The 21,684-nt window shown below is 41.6% G+C and overlaps 1 protein-coding gene across 6 annotated transcripts in view; it reads left to right on the plus strand.

Annotated features, from left to right (window-relative positions):
* EHMT1 (euchromatic histone lysine methyltransferase 1) overlaps positions 1-21,684 on the plus strand; it is a 136,896-nt gene that overhangs the window by 13,901 nt on the left and 101,311 nt on the right. The window contains exon 1 of one of the 6 annotated variants that reach the window (XM_070758723.1): positions 672-760. The exons of 4 other annotated variants lie outside the window; for them this stretch is intronic. The gene's annotated coding sequence lies outside the window, so the exon portion shown is untranslated. Of the gene's footprint in view, positions 1-671; positions 761-21,684 lie in introns of those variants that run through there. One more of the 6 variants, XM_070758721.1, reaches the window with a different exon arrangement.

The following is a 21,684-nucleotide window of genomic DNA, read 5'->3' on the forward strand; positions in this document are numbered from 1 at the left end:
TTCTCCTTTTCATCTTCATCTTTCTTCTTCTTCCCTTCTTCTCCCACTTCTCCCTTTTCTCCTCCTTTTCATCCTTTTTTTCTCTTTCTCTAGAAACGTAGACATTGATGGCAGAAAAAGACCTCATGATCCTTACACTATTTCCTGTATTTTATCTTCCTTCTCCCTCTCCTCCTCTTCCTTCTCCTCCTCCTCCTTCTCTTTCCCATCCTTCTTCTTTTCCCACTTCTCCCTTTTCTCCTCCTTTTTCTCTTTCTCCTCCATCTCCTCCTTCTCTTTCCCATCCTTCTTCTTTCCCCATTTCTCCTTTTTCTCCTCCTTTTCATCCTTCTTTTTCTCTTTCTCCTCCATCTCCTCCTTCTCTTTCCCATCCTTCTTCTTTTCCCACTTCTCCCTTTTCTCCTCCTTTTCATCCTTCTCTTTTTCTCTTTCTCCTCCCTCTCCTCCTCTTCCTTCTCCTCTTTCCCACCCTCCTCCTTTCCATCCTCATCTTCTCCCTCTCCTTTTCCCTCTTCTTTTCTTTCCTCCTCCTCCTTTTCCTCCTCCTCCCTTCCTTCGCTCTACTTCCTCTTTTCTTTTCTCCGGCTTGCAATGCAACAGCTGGGCCTCTGGAGGCGTCCAGGAGAAAGCTTTGACGGAGCATGCTCTCCTCAATCATTTTACCGTGGGCTTAAAAACTCGTGGAGCGAGAGAGTAGGCTAGGCCTTTCCGAAAGCCTTCCATGAAAATCCCCAAGGCCAGCGCAGATTAGGCTTCGGAGGTAGGATCGGTTCCAAGTTTGCTTCACCACCGTTTTCTTCCAGCTGCAGGTCCTCCTAAACCCAGAAGACCCGTTGGAGAGAAAAGGATCGATCAACCCAAATAGCAAAACAAGAGCTCTGTATGTTTCTCTCTCTCTCTCTCTCCCTCTGTTTCTTTCTTTCTTTCTCTCCCCGATCCTTTTATCTATTCTCCTGGAGGCCGCTGGGATTTACCCCAAAGGAATCAATCCAGCCTTTTTGCATGCTTTGAGTTAGGGGGAAAAAAAAGGGCTTTGAAATGGTTGTGTTGAGTCACATCTGAATTGAGAAGGCTTTTTCTCATTCCCCACCACCATATTTTTCCCCCCCCCTTCCTTTTCTATTTTGGGCCGCAAGGATTATTATTTTTTTGCAGGAAAGCGATGGCAGGAGATGGGTAAATAATACTAAATGCAAAGGAGAAAAGCCATGGTCATTGTATTATTATTTGTGTCTTGAATTCTTTTCATTTTTCCACCCCAGAATTGGAGAGTTAGAGATGGCAAGATTGGGTGGGGTAGAACATGGACCAAAATAGAAAGGAGGAAAACCCCCCCCCCCCAGCGCTCTGGGTTTTTTGTTTTTGTTTTTTAAACCGAATCCAGTTATTTCCTGGAAAATGGGAAGTTTCTGGAAAGTTCGGAGAAGAAAGGTTTTCTCTGTATCAGTTTCAGTTCTCTTTTCAAACAGTCATAAAATGCTTTCCAGGGTTCTCCAAAAAAAATAAAAATAAAATGGCGTCTGTTCATCAGGTAAGGTGATTTAGAAGAGATTACCATGATATTTTGGTGAGATGTCAACATTCTGGTGATTTAATCCAAGAATTTAATCCGATTTTCCTTTTTTTCCAGAAAAAGGGAAATTGGGATGAAAACTAAAAGCTGTGCAGTATCTAATCTCCTATATGCAGTGTTGGATTTTCCAACTCCAATGCGAAAGAAATGTACAACATATGTCTTTTAACCTATAAAATAATACTTTGTTCATTAAAAAAAATATTGATGTTTTTGGACAGACAATACCTATTGATAGAACCAGTGATCTGGGTGGGGCTGCTTCTAAAACATTTAAATGCACTTACTCTATCTATCTATCTATCTATCTATCTATCTATCTATCTATCTATCTATCTATCTATCTATCTATCTATCTATCTATCATATCTATCTATCTATCTATCTATCTATCTATCTATCTATCTATCTATCTATCTATCTATCTATCATCTATCTATCTATCTATCTATCTAATCTCTATCTATCTAATCTCTATCTATCTATCTATCTATCTATCTATCTATCTATCTATCTATCTATCTATCTATCTATCATCTATCTACCTACCTACCTACCTACCTACCTACCTATCTATCTACCTATCTAATCTATCTATCTATCTACCTACCTACCTACCTACCTACCTACCTACCTACCCACCTACCCACCCACCCACCCATCCATGATTTCTATGCCGCCCTTCTCAATTGACTCAGGGCGGCTTACAACAGTCTTACAATCTTGCTTTCATGTTGTTTTCCCAATTTCTCCCCGATGCTGATAATCTTACTTTGTTGGGGTGGGTGTGCCTGGATAAAAAAGCGGAAATGGTAGTTAAATGAAAGAATTTTTGCTTTAACGGCATGCATACTGGGGTGGCCAAAAAAGAGTGCTTTGTGGAGATCCGATTGGAATCGAATTAGTCTTTTAAGTTGCCTTAAGAAACATAACACATAATTCCAATTTGATTTCAGAAGGGATATTGCTGCCAAATATCTCTAGGAATACAATCAGCTTTGGTGTGTGTGTCACCAAGTTGTTGGCAGTATGTTTGAGCTTGCATCGAGACTGGGTTAAAAATGCTGGCAGTTCTCAACTTACGACACCATAAAACTGAGCCCAAATTTCCCGTCGCTAAGCAAAGAATTTTACCTTTCTGGTTAAGTGAATCACTGCCTCTCTCTTAATGGCCCACAACTATGGAGGAGAAAGGACGGATAAAGGAAAGGGGTGCCGGACGTTGAACAGAAGACGAACATTTTGCGTACAGGCCCTCTTCCCTTGTTGTGAACGAGCAGCGCTCAAGAGTTCACATGTGTCCCAAACTCAAAAACTTTTGGTCCAGTTTGGAACGGGATGGGTTCAATTCCACAAGAAGAATGTCCTGAGTCTTTACTTCGCTCGAGTGTTGGGAAAAGTGAGAAATTACTCTTTCCATTTCCAATTGGGCCTCTTCGAGCTGCTCTCCATAAAAACCCCCCAACGTACGGGTTTTACCAACCTTCGGTAGGTGTTTTTGCCAAGTCTCTACCAACTCCCACCCACCCACCCAAGAGATGTCAACGCCTTCCCCACTTTCCATGACGGGGATGGGTCGAGTTCTCAGCTTTGCGGTCGCAAATGTTTCTTCAAGGGACATTTCAGGAGGGTCTGTTTGCAACTAGCAAGAGGAGAAAAGTCTTCCCATTTTTAGCCTGCCCTTGTTAACAAGAAGGTCATAGGGGGAGAGCTCATGTCACCCACCAGGCAGCCTTCTGCTAAAACATGTGAATGTTGGGTGAAGTGGAGGGAAGACGATGATGTTGGTCTACCGCTGTGTGTTCAGCTTAGTTCCAAAGCATTCTGCAAGTAACACTACGCAACCTTGGTCGTGAACCCTTTCTGGAGCCATAGAAGGCAAACGTCTACGGAGGTTCTCCATCATCCATCATCCTAGTTGTGTCAAAGGTGCTATTTTGAAAGGCAAGTGGACTGTGGGTTTTTTTCCTTGAGGAAGAAAAAGAAGAGGAGAAGGTGGAAGAGAAGGCAGAGAAAAGATGGAAGGAGAAGAAGAAGGTGGAGGCGGAGGAAGGGAGAAAAAGGAGGAGGATCAGGGAAAGAGGAAAGGGAGGAGGAGGAGAAGAAGGAGAGAAGGAAGGGAGGAGGAGGACAAGGAGGAGGAGAAGAGGGGAGGAAGAGGAGAAGGGGAAGAAGAAGAAAAAGAATGAGGGGAGGAGAAGAGGAGGGGAGGAGAGGAAGGAGAAGAGAAGGAGCAGGGGAAGAGGAGGGGGAGGAAGAGGAGGAGAAGAAAAGGGGAGGAAGAGGAGGAGAAGCAGAAGAAGGAAATGAGGGGAAGAAGAAGAAGAAGACAAAAGGGTGGAGGAGGAGGAAGAAGATGTTTTTGCTTCTCATCTAAGAAACCAACAAATTCTAATTGGATGGCTAGGGGAGGAGAAGAGGGATGGAGGAGATGAAGAAGAAGAGGAGAAGCAGGGGAAGAGGAGGGGGAGGAAGAGGATGAGGAGGAGAAGGGAAGGGAGGAGAAGAAGAAGAAGAAGAAAAGGGGAGGAAGAGGATGAGAAGGAGAAGAAGAAAAGAAAAGGGGAGGGGGAGAAGGAGCAGGAGAAGAAGAAGAAAGAAAGAAGAAGAAGAGGAGGAGGAGGAAGAGAAGAAGAAGACTTTTTTTTCTTCAAGCTCCAACAAGTCCTAATTGGATGTTTAGGAGATGGAAGGATTTAGCTCTTCCATTCGTCCTTCCCCCTCCCAACCATCCTGCCAGAACTGACAAGGCTTCTTGGATGAGAAGCAAAATGTCCTCTACTCCTTCCTCAGTGGGAAAAAAAATACCTGGTCCAGTTGCCTTTTGTAAAAGCCCCCTTGAGACCTAGAGGACGAAGACGTTCATTTCATAAAAGCTGCAGTATTGGACTGAAGCTCTTCAGTCACATTGATAGACAGCCCTGCCTCTCCAGAAAGAATCCAATGGCCTAGATTTTTTTTTTCTTTTAAAAAAGTAAATCTAGAATTTTGTATTACTCAAATCCTGAGATGGCTGGCTCAAAAAACCCTTAATGCCACAGCCGGAGTCTTTAGAAAGAAAAGACCTACAAAAAAAAAATCAGAATTTGTTTTGAGCATCAATGTGAACCGAGCTTGTGATCCTTCGATACCAATAACTTTAATTTCTGATTACCCTCATCATTCTTCGCAACGGTTTGAAAAGAGGAAAGGAGAAGGGAGTCCAGGTGTTTGACATGTCCACCAGCCAGCAGATATTTCAACCTGCTCTTCCCGAGTCCAAAAAACCAGCATCTCTTTCTCAAGAGGTTGAAAAGGATCTCACAATTTTAAATTCTTTGAGGTCGTTCCATTTCTATTTTGAGTGCCATCTTCTATTTTGCCGAAAGAAAGATGGAGTCCATTACTATTATTTTTTAAAGGGAGAGATTATCTGCGACCTATATTTCTAGGTTATTACTGCCTGGCATATTTTAGTCTTTGAATATGCCGCTGTTTGTTTATATCACGGTATCTCTTTTGACTTAAGGTGCATGATTATTTAAAGACATTCCTACAGAATGTTGGGAAAACAGCTCATTTTAGCAAGAAGTGTGTAAACTGCAGAAACACAACAGAGCCCCCCTTCCCCAAGCCAACATAGATTTCAAATGTTTCATGTTTGAATTGTTTGCGTGAAGGTGATTCAATGCAGGCGGAATACTAATTTTCATGTAAATTACTTCCCTTTCGCTTTTTTAAAGCCTGCTGAAGAGAAACAGGCTGCCAATAGATGAATTTTATTTTTTGCTCAGGTCTGCAGTTGTTAAATGTCCTAATTAAAATATGAAACTTGCTCCTGAGAGCAGGCTCTGTGTTGAAAAATAGCATCTGCAAAAAAAGAAAAAGAAATTTGGGATCCCCGGAAAGGTAATTTTCAGAATTGGTAGCGAGGACAAGTCTCTTCTTGTAAATACCGGTAATATACACTGCTCAAAAAAATAAAGGGAACACTTAAAAGACACAATATAACTCCAAGTAAATCAAACTTCTGTGAAATCAAACTGTTCACTTAGGAAGCAACACTGATTGACAATCAATTCCACCTGCTGTTGTGCGCATTCAACTTTGTACAGAACAAAAGTATTAAATGTGAATATTTCGTTCATTCAGATCTAGGCTGTGTTATTTGAGTGTTGCCTTAATTTTTTTGAGCAGTATAGAATTCTTTGAATACACCAACATTTTTTAATGAGAAATGTTGGTGGTCACTGCACAGCTGAACATAGTTGGACAACTTTTGAGGAGCATTGAGTCAGAAAATAGCAATAGTAATAGCATTTAGACTTATACACCGCTTGACAGTGCTTTTAAGCCCTCTCTAAGCGGTTTACAGAATCAGCCTCTTGCCCCCAACAATCTGGGTCCTCATTTGACCCACCTCGGAAGGACGGAAGACTGAGTCAACCTTGAGCCGGTGGTGAGATTTGAACTGGTGAAACTACAGCTAGCAGTTAGCTGAAGTCGCCTGCAGTGCTGCACTCTAACCACTGTGCCATGTAGAATGTATAATCATAAGGCTGGAAGAGACCTTGGAGGCCATCAAGTCCAACCCCCTGCTCAAGGCAGGAGACTTACATAGGTATAACAGGTCATGATTAAAGTTAGCATTTTTTACCATAGATATATGTTGTTATGAAGACTCCACTTATTCAGAATTCCCTTAAATTGCTGCATTTTTCGGAGTATAAGACGCACCTTAGTTTTGGGAGGAGGAAGACAAGGGGGGGATTTTCTTGTCCCTCCCAGCAATTTGCCTCCTTGCAGTTTTAGTTTCACTTTCATTTTAGCACACTGGCCTGCCTGAAGCCTCAAATCAGCTACTGATCGGGAGGCCAATAATCAGTTTTCTTGTGCAAATCAGGCTCTGTGCTGTTTGCTTGCAAGGAGGTAAATTGCTGGGAGGCAGAGGCAAAAGGGTGGGAATGGCTGGGCGGGGCTACATTCGGTGTATAAGATGCACCCAAGTTTTAAAAGTTTAAAAGTTCCTCTCCCCCCGCCACACCCTCTCATCTAATTTCTTTCGAGTGATTCATCTGGGTTATATCATTCATTTATAATTGAAATTTCTTATTTGTATTCTTTTTATAGAATAGAATAGAATATAGAAAGGAATAGAATATAGAAAGGAATGGAATGGCCAAGTGTGATTGGACACACAAGGAATTTGTCTTTGGTGCAGTTGCTCTCAGTGTACATAAAAGAAAAAGATACATTTGTCAAGAACCATGAGGTCCAACGCTTAATGATTGTCATAGGGGTCAAATAAGCAATGAGGAAACAGTATTAATAAAAATCATAAGGATACAAGCTACAAGTTACAGTCATACAGTCCTAACCTAAGTGAGAGGAGATGGGTGATAGGAACGATGAGAAAAAACTAGTAGAAATAGAAGTGCAGACTTAGTAAAAAGTTTGATAGTGTTGAGGGGATTATTTGTTTAACCGAGTGATGGCGTTCGGGAAAAAACTGTTCTTGTGTCTAGTTGTCTTGGTGTGCAGTGCTCTGTAGCGACGTTTTGAGGGTAGGAGTTGAAACAGTTTATGTCCAGGATGTGAGGGGTCTGTAAATATTTCCACGGCCCTCTTTTTGACTCGTGCACTATACAGGTCCTCAATGGAAGGCAGGTTGGCAACCATTGTTTTTTTTTTCTGCAGTTCTGATTCTCCTCCGAAGTCTGTGGCGGTCTTGTTGGTTTCAGAACCCAACCAGACAGTTATAGAGGTGCAGATGACAGACTCTATTCTACTCCTTTTCTAACAATCTATAAAACCTCCCCCTAGTCTTGTAATACAAAGAATACAGTGTTCCCTCGATTTTCGCGGGTTCGAACTTCGCGAATAGCCTATACCACGGTTTTAAAAAAATATTAATTAAAAATACTTTGCGGCTTTTTCCCCTATACCACGGTTTCCCCCACCCAATGACATCATATGTCATCGCCAAACTAATAATTTTTGCAAATAAATAACAAAAAATAATAATTATTGTTAATAAATAATTATGTTTATAAATATCAGGATCACTAAGTGTCTTATTCAATGGTGAGTACCAGTAATAATGGTGAGTAAATGGTTGTTAAGGGAATGGGAAATGGGAAATGGTAATTTAGGGGTTTAAAGTCTTAAGGGATGGCTTGTGACACTGTCCATAGCCAAAAATGGTGTATTTACTACCGCATCTCTACTTCGCGGAAATTCGACTTTCGCGGGCGGTCTCGGAACGCATCCCCCGCGGAAATCGAGGGAACACTGTACTCTATTTTTTTAATCTAAGAAGCGTATTCAGTATCACCTCCAGCTTGATGTGTAAGTGGACTCCTTTGAACAGCTGTTGGGGTGGAGTTCTAGGGTTAAGTTCCCTAAAAACATCTGGTTGGTCTTTGTTGGAAACCAGAGGAGAGACTTTTAGATGGTTCCAGAAGAATAGCTCCCTCTTCCAACGCAGAAATTATCTCTCATCCCCAAAATTATCTCCCATGTTCAAACTTTGTCCAAAGCTTGTTTATTTGTTTATTAAATTTCACCCAAACTTAACAATGTCACAATTCTGTTTCCTTTCCCAAAGCCTGCCTAATACACTTTGCAACTTTTGAAATGTAATAATAGCTATTAGTCTAAAATTACATTTAGAGGTTTGATCGTTTGGGTTCCATAGAGAAATAGAAGTCCAAGTGTCTTGTGGTGAAGCTAAAAGTCAAGAAAAATTATCATTCTATAACCCAGTGTTTCCCAACCTTGGCAACTTGAAGATATCTGGACTTCAACTCCCAGAATTCCCCAGCCAGCTGGCTGGGGAATTCTGGGAGTTGAAGTCCAAATATCTTCAAGTTGCCAAGGTTGGGAAACACTGCTATACAGTAACCCTAATTTAGATAAAGCAAATAAAATGATTTGTCTGTCCTCTGTTCTTAACTTACTACTTGGACATATTTTAAATAATTGTAAAGGATGCTGAAAAATTGTAACATAGATGCACTGTTTTCATTTAGTTTTAATAAGGGGATGTATCAGTCTTGTTTTTAGCATAATTTGACTACAGATATACTGTATGTTCTCATGAGGACTCAGCTTATTCAGAATTCCTTTGAATTATATGTGGGCGATGACTTTCCCAATTTAAAATGTGCTGATGTCTAATAAAAGAGAATATCATGGAACTAAATTTATAGAAGCAGAACCACCACCACTCCTCCTCCTTGCTGGATAAATGTGAACGCCTGGTAGAACTTTGCAAAGCCAAAAGAAAATTCCAAAACGCATCTGAAGTTAGAAAAGGGTTTTTTTTCCAGATGTAAAACCATTCCTGTCATTCATTTCCTGTCATTCCTTTGGCGGGACCCAGGGGAAGAGCCTTCTTTGTGGCTGCCCCGGCCCTTTGGAACCAACTCCCCCCAGAGATTAGAATTGCCCCCACCCTCCTCACCTTTTGTAAGCTTCTTAAAACCCACCTCTGCCATCAGGCATGGGGGAACTGAGATATTCTTTACCCCTAGGCATTTACAATTTACGCATGGTATGTTTGTATGTATGTTTGGTTTTTATAATAAGGGTTTTTTTTAGTTATTTTAGTATTGGATTGGATTGTTACATGTTGTTTTTATCATTGTTGTTAGCCGCCCCGAGTCTATGGAGAGGGGCGGCATACAAATCCAATAAATAAATAAATAATAATAAATCCAAATAAACTAGACCTGGAAAACCAACCCACATTTGGAAGAGCTCTGCTCGTGGATTTTTCTCCTGGACTTTGCTGCCAGTATTCTCAACAACATGATCATGTGAAGTGTTAATACCACTTTATAAGGCCTTGGTGAGGCCACACTTGGAATACTGAATTCGGTTTTGGTAAACCACGATGCAAAAAGGATGTTGAGACTCTAGAAAAAGTGCAGAGAAGAGCGAAAAAGATGATTAGGGGACTGGAGGCTAAAACATACGAAGAACGGTTGCAGGAACTGGGCATGGCTAGTTTAATGAAAAGAAGGACCAGGGGAGACACGATAGCAGTCTTCCAATATCTCAGGGGTTGCCACAAGAAGAGGGAGTCAAATTATTCTCCAAAGCACCTGAGGGTAGAACAAGAAACAATGGGTGGAAACTAAATAAGGAGAGAAGCAACTTAGAACTAAGGAGAAATTTCCTGACAGTTAGAATAATTAATCCAGGGAACAACTTGCCTCCAGAGATTGTGAATGCCCCAACACTGGCCGTTTTTAAGAAGATGTTGGATAACCATCTGTCTTAAGTAATGTAGGCTTTCCTGCCTAAGCATGGGGTTGGACTAGAAGACCTCCAAGGTCCCTTCCAACTCTGTTGTTGTTGTTATGGTCCACACCAAATAAGAAATGAAGAATTAACAATGTTAGGTGCTACTGCTGGTAACGAGGTAGCAGTTTGTGTGCTGCCTGCTGCCTACCTATTTGTGCAAATAATTTTTTAGTGCTGTGGGCAAGGACCTACAGGCCAGCTTTCTGTTTCTGTTCAGGCTAGAGTCCATCCATTGAACGGCAAATGTTTTGTTTTTTTCCCTAGGAAGGGTGAATTGATTCGCTGTTTAGGTCTCCCTGTGACATGGCGTGAGGTGTGTGTGTGTGGGAAACCAATGGCATTTGGCTCTTTAAATACCACCGGCAGCACGTTCGATGAAGGCCATCTGGGGGGAACGAGAAGCTTGGAGAAGGGAAATGTGACTTTGGAAAGGAAAAAGGGAAAAGGATACCCCTGGGGTGGTGAAAGCTTCTAGGTCTCTTTCCACCCAACTGTAGTGGGACTTTCTTTGCATTTTTTATTTATTTTGTGCATTTGAGGTTAGCTTTCTATCTATCTATCTATCTATCTATCTATCTATCTATCTATCTATCTATCTATCTATCTATCTATCTTTTTCTCTCTCTCACACTCTCTCCATTCTCTCTTTTCTTTCTTTCTCTTTCTCATTTCTCTCTCGCACACACTCCCATTCTCTCTTTTTCTCCCTCTCTCATCTCTCTTTTTCTTTCTCTCTTTTTTTTCTCTCTCTCTTTTCTCTCTGTCTTTCTCATTTCTTTCTCTCTCTCTTTCTATCATTGTCTCTTTTCTCTCTCTCATTTCTCTCTCTTTCTCTCTCTTTCTCTCTCACTCATTCTCTTTTCTTTCTCCTTCCCATCTCTCTTTTTCTTTCTCTCTTTCTTTCTCTCTTTCTTTTTCTCTCTCTCTTTCTCTTTTATCTCTGTCTTTCTCATTTCTTTCTCTCTCTCTCTTTCTTTCATTGTCTTTTCTCTCTCTCATTTCTCTCTCTTTCTCTCTTTTTCTCTCTCACTCTCTTTTCTTTCTCTTTCCCATCTCTTTTTCTTTCTCTCTTTCTTTTTTCTCTCTCTTTCTCTTTTATCTCTTTCTCATTTCTTTCTCTCTCTCTCTCTTTCTATCATTGTCTCTTTTCTCTCTCATTTCTCTCTCTTTCTCTCTTTTTCTCTCTCACTCTCATTCTCTTTTCTTTCTCTTTCCCATCTCTCTTTTTCTTTCTTTCTCTTTCTTTCTCTCTCTCACTCTCATTCTCCTTTTTTCTCTCTCTTTCTCATCTCTCCCTCCCTCCCTCCCAGAAAAGTTGGCCTCGTCCTACTTCCCTCTCCTGGAATGGACCGATGCCAAAGGAGCGAGAGGTGGATCGGATCCCTCTTCTCCTGGCTAATGACACTTCCTTGTGCTTACGTTTCATTAAACCTCCTGAAATGGCTGAAGAACAGCCCCGTAGTGAGCATGCTCGAGTTAAGAAACTGCACCCACGGAGGGGGGGGGGTGATGTGAAGGGAGGACATAAGAGGCCTGGACATGGAGAATTGTCCCTCCCCTCTTTCAGACAGGACCCAGAGGTAGGCTGAGCTGGCTGCTCCATTCTCGATTGGGTTGAACTTGAGGGTCTTCAGGAAAAGGGTCTCTTGGAATCCAGGGGGTTGAAGTTGCCTTGCAAAAGCTGGCATTGGCTTTTGCAAGGAGCAGAGAGGACCGTTGGATACGAAATGGCTTTCAACAAACTTCCTGGGCGTCTCTTCAGACCTTGAAAGCCTATAAACCTGAATTTTTGGGCAGGGATTTTACCAACAAGGGGAATGAACTTGGTTGCTTGGCCTTTGGATTGCATTTCTCCCCTGGATTATGGTTCCATATTACAAGAAACTTGCATGAATGAATTTGTCTGTTTATCTCAACGCGAATGACTGTTTTTTTAAAGATTTTGGGGGTTTTAATATGTTTTTAAAAATTTAGATCTCTACATGTTGCGTATTACTTTGTTGTGAGCCACCCTGAGTCCAAGGCATAGAAATCTAATTAATAATAAAGTAAATAAATAAACTTGATTTAGCTTTCACACCCAAACTGATGGCTGGGGAGGTTGTTTTCCACCTTCCTTCCTTCCTTCCTTCCTTCCTTCCTTCCTTCCTTCCTTCCTTCCTTCCTTCCTTCCTTCCTTCCTTCCTTTCTTCCTTCCTTTCTTTCTTTCTTTTGTCCTGCTGTTAATATTGTCAAAAACAGTATCTTCCTGATAAGATTCCCAGCGGGAATAATTTCCAAAATAGGATAACTGTCAAGAAGGTGGTCTTGTGCGTTTGCATTAATTTCATCCATCAGACCTTTGCTTCTTTAGTCAACGTTTAGAAAACTAGGCCACGGATGGGGAAAATTTCAGCTACTTATTATAGCTTATTATAATTTATGTTTGGTATGTATGTGCTGTTTGGTTTTTAATTGATAGGGTTTTTAGTTTTTTTCTTAATATTAGATTTGTGCCTGTACAATATTGTTTTATCACTTGTTGTGAGCCGCCCCGAGTCTTCGGAGAGGGGCGGCATACAAATCTAATAAATTATTATTATTATTATTATTATTACTTGGGCCACGCTGTGCCGAGACTTCTCTTTCCATCCAAGGCTGCAGATCCAAATGGATAAAGGATCTGCAGTAGAGTGAAACTGGTGATCCTTTTATATCAGGGAGTTTAATGAGAGTTGGAAATGCTTGCATGAGATTCTATAAATTGAGGGAAGAAATAAATCAAATGGTGTTCTTGATGCTTTTTATTCTCTCGCCTTCGTAATAAATGCTGCCATCCATCATTTATCGATGGTTGCCTTCGGGAAGACCGGCTGGTGAAGGTTTGGGGACCTAACATTTGATCCAGTTGCTTTGTTCTTCCGTATGTATGTATGTATGTATGTATGTATGTATGTATGTATGTATGTATGTATACCTGTATACCTGTGTGTATGTGTGTTTGTGTGTGTATGTATGTAGAGCATGTCCTCGGAGTGGGGTGGCATACAAATCTAATTAATAAATAAATACAAATCTAATTAATAATATAAGGCAACTGGTGGTTGGAATAGGGTTCTTTTCAGGTGGGGATGGGGAGTAGAATGTCTAACTCCTTAGCATCAGAGTGTGTTAATATAATTACTGTATGATAAATAACTAATGATCTGATGGTTATTTCAAAAAATCCTTTCTTACTGAGCACCTAGCTGCCAAGAGGAATATATGTGCCAAGTTTCAAGTTTGTGGACTTTAGAATTTTGAAGATTTCGTGATGAGTGAATGGTATTTGGCTTTTATATATATAGATTAATTATAGGTCCTATTCTTTTTAATATGTTTGCGAGTGACATAGGGGAAGGTTTGGTAGGGAAGGTTTGCCTATTTGCCGATGACTCTAAAGTGTGCAATAGGGTTGATATTCCTGGAGGCGTCTGTAATATGGTAAATGATTTAGCTTTACTAGATAAATGGTCAAAGCAATGGAAACTGCAGTTTAATGTTTCCAAATGAAAAATAATGCACTTGGGGAAAAGGAATCCTCAATCTGAGTATTGTATTAGCAGTTTTGTGATAGCAAAAACTTCAGAAGAGAAGGATTTAGGGGTAGTGATTTCTGACAGTCTCAAAATGGGTGAACAGTGCGGTCAGGCGGTAGGGAAAGCAAGTAGAATGCTTGGCTGCATAGCTAGAGGTATAACAAGCAGGAAGAGGGAGATTGTGATCCCGCTATATAGAGCGCTGGTGAGACCACATTTGGAATACTGTGTTCAATTCTGGAGACCTCACCTACAAAAAGATATTGACAAAATTGAACGGGTCCAAAGATGGGCTATAAGAATGGTGGAAGGCCTTAAGCATAAAACATATCAGGAAAGACTTCATGCACTCAATCTGTATAGTCTGGAGGACAGAAGGAAAAGGGGGGACATGATCAAAACCTTTAAATATGTTAAAGGGTTAAATAAGGTTCAGGAGGGAAGTGTTTTTAATAGGAAAGTGAACACAAGAACAAGGGGACACAATCTGAAGTTAGTTGGGGGAAAGATCAAAAGCAACATGAGAAAATATTATTTTACTGAAAGAGTAGTAGATCCTTGGAACAAACTTCCAGCAGACATGGTTGGTAAATCCACAGTAACTGAATTGAAACATGCCTGGGATAAACATAGATCCATCCTAAGATAAAATACAGGAAATAGTATAAGGGCAGACTAGATGGATCATGAGGTCTTTTTCTGCCGTCAGTCTTCTATGTTTCTATGTTTCTATTAAGGCACATTGGTTTATCGCCTGCCTGTTCTTCACTACCTTAGCAGCTCCATTTCTGTTAAATGGGGCAGCAGTACCCTTTCCTGCCTCTGTTATTAGGAAAATCTCTTTGTAGAGACCTGGGAACATCTGTTTCATCCTCCTTAATCTGGAGATTCAATTTGAGGGCACCGTCTTCGGGCAAGATCTGCCTTTAAAACCCAAGAGTCCACCTGATGATCACAGAGACAATTGGGAATAAAAACCAGCTGGATCCTCGGCTCCCGGTGTGTGCCGATGTTGCCAGATGGAAGAGCCAAGAAGGTGCTGGAGCAAACTGCAGAAAAAAGGGACGCAGCATGGCGGCAGCCATTTTGTGGGGCAGGAGGAAGTTCACCACCCACAACATGGCCGCCATCTTCCCAACCACCTCCAATTCTTTTTTTCTTACTTTGGCCAGGGATGAGAGGCAGGAAAGCCCCCTTCCACCCCCCTCTGGGGGGACTGAACAGCGACATTGATTTCAACCAGCCTACCTGAAGCGCGTTCATGAATTTTCAAAAAGCCTTATGCATGATTCAGAACCACAATTCCAGCCCCCCCCCCCCCCCCTTTCTTCTCAGGCAAGATATTTATTTATACCGTCTCAGCTGCCACTGTAGAATTGAAGCCGTTTTCTGCTCGGTGGTTGCCGAGAAGCAGTCGGACTTGAATTCATGGTGGGCTGATGGAGAAGCTGCAAAACTGGGAACGCAGTTGTGTATTTGTTGACAGGTTTTAGTTGGGTAATTTTGTTGCATTACTCCTGCATATGTTGATTAAAAGACATGGAGACTAAAACAATACGAAGAACGGTTGCAGGAACTGGGTTTGGCCAGTGTAAAGAAATGAAGGACTCGGGGTGACATGAGGGCAGTCTTGCAATATTTAAGAGGGTTGCCCCAAAGAAGAGGGGGTCAACCTATTCTCCAAAGCACCTGAAGGCAGGATAAGAAACAATGGATGGAAATTAAAACAAAGAGAAAAGCAACTAAACAATGTCGGTTGGCGGGGCCCAGGGGAAGAGCCTTCTCTGTGGCGGCCCCGGCCCTCTGGAACCAACTCCCCCCAGAGATTAGAATAGCCCCCACCCTCCTTGCCTTTCGTAAGCTCCTCAAAACCCACCTCTGTCATCAGGCATGGGGGAACTAAGATAATCTTTCCTCCTAGGCTTCTACAATTTATGCATGATATGTTTGTATGTACGATTGGTTTTATAACAAGGGTTTTTTAGCTGTTTTAGTATTGGATTTTTTACATTCTGTTTTGTCACTGTTGTTAGCCGCCCCGAGTCCACGGAGAGGGGTGGCATACAAATCCAATAAGTAAGTAAGTAAGTAAGTAAGTAAGTAAGTAAGTAAGTAAGTAAGTAAGTAAGTAAGTAAGTAAGTAAGTAAGTAAACCTGGAATTAAGGAGAAAATTCCTAGCAATTGAGGACAATTAATCAATGGAACAGCTTGTCTTCAAAAGTTCTAGGTGCTTCAACACTGTATGTGTTTAAGAAAAGACTAGGCAACAACCTGTCTGGAATGATATAGGGTCTCCTGCTTGAGCAGGGGTTTGGTCTAGTACATTGTTTCCCAACCTTGGCAACTTGAAGCTATCTGGACTTCAACTCCCAGAATTCCCCAGCCAGAGAATGCTGGCTGGGGAATTCTGGGAGTTGAAGTCCAAATAGCTTCAAGTTGCCAAGGTTGGGAAACACTGGTCTAGAAGACCTCCAAGGTCCCTTCCAGCTCTGGTTGATTTGACTGAGCTTAACGTGGAGGCTAAACCTTGCATTTTGCTTCTTTCGTGGCAGCACCTTGAATTCTGTGCCCATAGCAAAGAGATAAGCATGGGCATTCTACTTTTAAAGCAAAACCGACTTAAATATTGCAGAAGAATTACTTTCAATTTCTCTGCAATTGCTGAAGCTTACGTTCAGAAGTTGTGGGTGCTTCATCACTGGAGGATTTTAAGAAGAGACTTGTCTGAAATGGGACATAGGGTCTTCTACGTTCGACTGTGTTCGCTCCTCACCCATCCTTTTCTTTGTCTCCTTGGACCATTGCAGTTTCCTGCCGGTTCTGCTTTTTAAGTTCTAGGATTTGAGCTGATGACGTTTCCTATTCTTCCTTCGACGAGTGGAGGGGAATCGGGAAATTCTGGAATTCAGCCCACTGCTCATAACCAGGAAGGAAGCAAAGCTTTGCTGGTACAAACAGCCTTTGTCCTGTCTGCACCGGGTAGCAGATGTTGAAATCCCTCTGGTGCAGAGTTGAGGACCCAACTTTCAGGATTGAGGCAGATCCTGAGGATAGGAGTCCTGGATCCCGAAAGGCTTTCAGCAACGATCATCCTTTCCCTTACCCATGTAATCCCAAAACTTTGTCTTTTGGGGAGTGACGGTAGCAAGGAAAAGTCTTAACGGGCTGGACTGGTGGACTGGGTCATATTTCCAGCGTTCCCGGTCGAAACAAACATCCCTTGTTCCAACTTTGTAAATGCAATTTCAAGTGCTTTTGACTGTGCTTTCCATATCCAAAAGCTTAAACCCCTCTTTTTATAGTTTTTTAAAATTTTATTTTATTTTATTTTCAAATTCATAGGCCACCCTTGTAGTGGACTCATGGCAGCTTACAACAACAACAACAACAACAACAACATGGTTACAAAATTAAGATACTCCCCAAAACATAGAATAAAAACGAATAGAAAAATTAAAAGCTAGTATAAACAGCATGCAATCTATCGTTCAATGGCCCCAGACCTGCCACAGAAGTGTGTTTTCGGAGCCTTTCGGAAGGCGAGGAGAGTGGAGGAGGTATCAATCTCTGGGGGGGAATTGATTCCAGAGGACCGGAGCTGCAACAGAGAAGGCCCTTCCCCATGATCCCGCCAACCCACGGGATGATCTAACCGGTCGCTGGGACATATGAGGCAGAAGACGGTCCCGTAAATAATCTCTTGCCTTGGATTCTAACTCTTCTTGGCCTCATGGGCAGTGTAATCATTGAATTGTGGCAACATGGACCTGCTGCGGTCTTAATGGGGTTGCTTTTAATGGGGTTGCTCCAGTGGCTGATTGACTGATTGATTGATTGATTGGATTTCTATGCCGCCCCTCTCCGAAGACTCGAGGCGGCTTACAACATATAAAAAAACAATAAAATACAGTGGCAAATCCGATTAATTAACTAAGTAATTAATCTAATATCCCTAATATTTTCAAAATCAGTCGTACACATTCAGACCTCAGCCATACATAGCACTTATTGGCCAGGGGGCCTTAGATCTAATGGCCCCAAGCCTGGTGGCAAGGAGGGTGGGGGGCAGTTTGAATCTCTTGGGGGGAACTGATTCCAGAGGGCTGGGGCTCCCACAGAGAAGGCTCTTCCCCTAGGCCCCGCCAAATGACATTGTCTGGTTGACAGGACCTGGAGAAGGCCAACTCTGTGGGACCTTATCAGTCGCTGAGATTCATATGGCAGAAGGGGGTCCCGTGAATAATTTGTACATTGATGTCACTGAAATGCGCTTCTTGTCCATATATTTTTTTAGTTTTGTCTCTACAGTAGTCTCCATCTTTCCCTTAGATTCCAGCTTCTGCTTTTTAAAAAAAGTTCTATACCTACAGTTGTTAATATTGGAATATTTATTATTTTTATTATATACCGCGCAGAGTTGCTTTGCAGAATGAGATGGACGTGAGGAGGGGATATCCATTCGATCAACAAATGAATAAATTGTAGGGTGGAGATTTGAAATTATTTTGGAGAAAGCCTATTTTAAGACAGGTGTGCTTTCTCCCTACCTACCCTTGGCTCAACTCTTTCATAAAGTTCCAGCGGGAGTTTAAAAGGTCTTTAAATTTGGCAACTTTGAGACTTGTGGACTTTAATTCCTAAAACTTTGGGAATTGAAGTCCACAAGTCTTAAAATTGCCAAGTTTGGGGACCTGTGGTTCAAAACGCAAACTGATTTTCTTCCTTGAGAAAGGTCGTATTAAACTCCACAGTGGTTTAGAAGAACGATAGAGGCTATTTTGTCCATTTTTATTTTTTGCAAGGCCACTTCGCCTGCAGTCTTGCTTGCTTAACATTTTGCGGTTGTTTCATCGGCAGAGAGGCATCACTTGAGGAAGGGAGGTGAGATGGGCTATCACGCTTCTAATTTCCTAGGCTTCCTTTTGGAAACTGTGGCTTAACAATGTCTTTGGCTGCTGGTTGCTTTAAATAAAAGACTTCTGCAATTTCTAGGGCCTGATCCGGAGGCTGGGAGAAATCTCTCTGTCATCTTTCAGCTGTGGCGAGGGGGGCGTTTGCCCAGGTTCGCCTGGTGCACCAGTTGCGGCCCTATTTGGACTGGGACTCACTACTCACAGTCACTCATGCCCTCATCACCTCGAGGTTCGACTACTGTAATGCTCTCTACATAGGGCTACCTTTGAAGAGTGTTTGGAAACTTCAGATCGTGCAGAATGCAGCTGCGAGAGCAGTCATGGCCTTCCCCAGGTATGCCCATGTTACACCAACACTCCGCAGTCTGCATTGGTTGCCCATCAATTTCCGGTCAAATTCAAAGTGTTGGTTATGACCTTTAAAGCCCTTGATGGCATCGGACCAGAATATCTCAGAGACCGCCTTCTGCCGCACGAATCCCAGCGACCGATTAGGTCCCACAGAGTGGGCCTTCTCCGGGTCCCGTCAACTAAACAACGTCGGTTGGTGGGCCCCAGGCGAAGAGCCTTCTCTGTGGTGGCCCTGACTCTCTGGAATCAGCTCCCCCCAGAGATTAGAACTGCCCCTACCCTCCTCGCCTTTCGCAAACTCCTTAAAACCCACCTTTGTCGTCAGGCATGGGGGAACTGAGATTTTCCCCCCGGGCCTATACAATTTATGTATGGTATGCTTGTGTGTATGTCTGTTTAATAATGGGGTTTTTTAATATTTTAAATTGTAAATTATTAGATTTGTTATAAACTGTTTTTATTGTGTTGTGAACCGCCCCGAATCTACGGAAAGGGGCGGCATACAAATCTAATAAATAATAATAAAAAATAATAATAATTAAGCCAAGCTTAAAAGTGGTTTAATCAAAAATTTAGCAAAACGCCTGTGATATTTTCTTGGAACTGAATGAAGCCTTAGGTTTTTTCTTTTTTCTTCCTTTTAATTTGCCTTTTAGTGGTTCACCAGGGAATGATTAAGTGTTTGGGGAGAATATATCAGAGATCCTTTTCCTAAATGTGATTTAATACTACTTCTCCACGGGCACATTGAGATGGACTCGAATCTGGACTCCATTCAATTCAAAACAGAGCTGAAGGGATCTTGGAGGCCCTCTAGTCAAACCCCCTGTTCAAGCAAGCGGGAGACCCTATAGCAATATTGATAAATGGTTGTCCAATCTCCTTTTAAAAACCTCCAGTATATGGTAAACCCACAACCTTTGGAGGCAAAATATTCCACGGGTTAATTGTTCTCATACCAGGAAATTTCTCCTTAGTTCTAGGTTGCTTCTCTCCTTGATTAGTAGAGTAGAATTGGGATTAGGAATTAGGAATGGAATAGAATAGAATAGAATAGGGATAGGATGGGGTGTAATGAAATATGAATATGAATAGAACAAGGGATAGAATGGGGTAGGATAGGATAGAATAGAACAGAACAGAATAGAATTAATAGGGATAGGATGGGGTGGAATGAAATATGAATATGAATAGAACAAGGGATAGAATGGGGTAGAATAGGATAGAATAGAATAAGGAATAGAATGGGACAGACTAGAATAGGAAAGGATAGGATAGCATAGAATAGAAAAAGGGATAGAGTAGGATAGGATAGGATAAAGAATAGAGTAGACTAGACTAGAATAAGGGATAGCATAGAATAGAATTAATTGGGATAGGATGGAATGGAATAGGAATGTGAATAGAGTAAATTTATTGGCATACATTTCTTGGACTGATAACCTCTTCTCGATGTGGCTTGTAAATTACGCATGCGCCTCTCACTTTGCCCAACGTCTGATAATTCTGATAGAAAACAGGTGTTGCAACTTTGCATATTGGGTTATTTTTGGTTTGCAATCAATAAAATGGAAGAGATGAAATTGCCTTTTCTAAAACTTTTCTAAAACTCTTAATGTGGTTCGTTCGTTCGTTCAGATGACGGGAGAGCTATTCAGAATCATTTTCTCCCTTGCCCCTCTTCAAAGAACCCCAGATGAAGGAAAGTTCACATTTCGTTAACTGCTGGTGACTACTCGGAATAGCTTAAAAGATTTGATGCAAGCAAGATTAATGGTGGACAGGAAGATGTTGCGCGATACTGCTGCAGCAATGAAGTAATATTCCTTTCCCAGCCTGCAGCCTTAGTAAAATCTCTCAGGACCGGGCGGGGAGGAAAATGAAAAGGAATTCCTGTTTACTTCAGTGGCTAAAACTTTTGGAATCCTTCAGACCAGGGTAGGCAAAGTGGGCTCTTCTTTGACCTCTGGACTTCAACTCCTAGAATTCCTGAGCCAATCGTACTAGCTCAGGAATTCTGGGAGTTGAAGTCCACATGTCCTAGAAGAGCCAAGTTTGCCTGCCGCTGCTTCAGACATTGAAATCGGTGAAAAATCTGATGGACATTCTCAGTCATCCAGATCACGGTTTTCCCAAAGGTGCTTTTTCAAGAAAAACCCCAATTTTCTGTTTTGCCTTGAAGATGTTTCACTCCTCATCTCAGAAGCTTCTTCCGTTCTGATTGAATCCTTCCATTCCCCGCCGTTCAGTCTGAACCACAGAAGCTTCTTGGCTATGAGAAGTGAAATGTTTCCAAGGAAAAACAAAGCGGCCTTTTGAAAAAGCACTGTAGGATCTTATGGAAGCTCTTAACTCTTCATTCTTGTGCTCCTCAAGTGGCCGATAGCATTTAATATTTTGCAATTTCCAACTGCAAGAAAGTGTGTTTTGATGACCCATCGCCATCAAACTAACCGTTTTTGTTAGTTATTGCGTGTCAAATCATTGGGCTGGCCTGAAAAGCAGCAGATCAAATGAACTTCCACCTTGAGCACCAAAATATCTTGAGTTTTGCCTTCCTTCCGTTTGTGCTTCTAAAGTTTTGCGGTTCGTTTCCAGTGATTTATGGCTTCCTTGTGCCAAGATATGGAGCTACCTCTCTGCTCTGGGTACAAGGTCTCCTTTCTGATCCTTGACATCTAACGTTGAATCCTTGACATCTAACATTGAATGGTTGGCTGTGGATGATTGTTTTTAAAAATGAATTGGGGTTTTAGAATAGGAATTGTTTACATTTTTATATGTTTTTAGCATTGATGTTTTTTCCTTAGAATTTTAGATGTTCAATTTCTTGCACATTTGAATTTGTTTTGTTGTGAAACGGGCGGCATAGAAATCTTCTTCTTCTTCTTCTTCTTCTTCTTCTTCTTCTTCTTCTTCTTCTTCTTCTTCTTCTTCTTCTTCTTCTTCTTCTTATTCTTATTCTTATTATTATTATTATTATTATTATTATTATTATTA

The sequence above is a fragment of the Erythrolamprus reginae genome, chromosome 8, assembly GCF_031021105.1.
Source record: "Erythrolamprus reginae isolate rEryReg1 chromosome 8, rEryReg1.hap1, whole genome shotgun sequence".
NCBI lineage: Eukaryota > Metazoa > Chordata > Lepidosauria > Squamata > Dipsadidae > Erythrolamprus > Erythrolamprus reginae.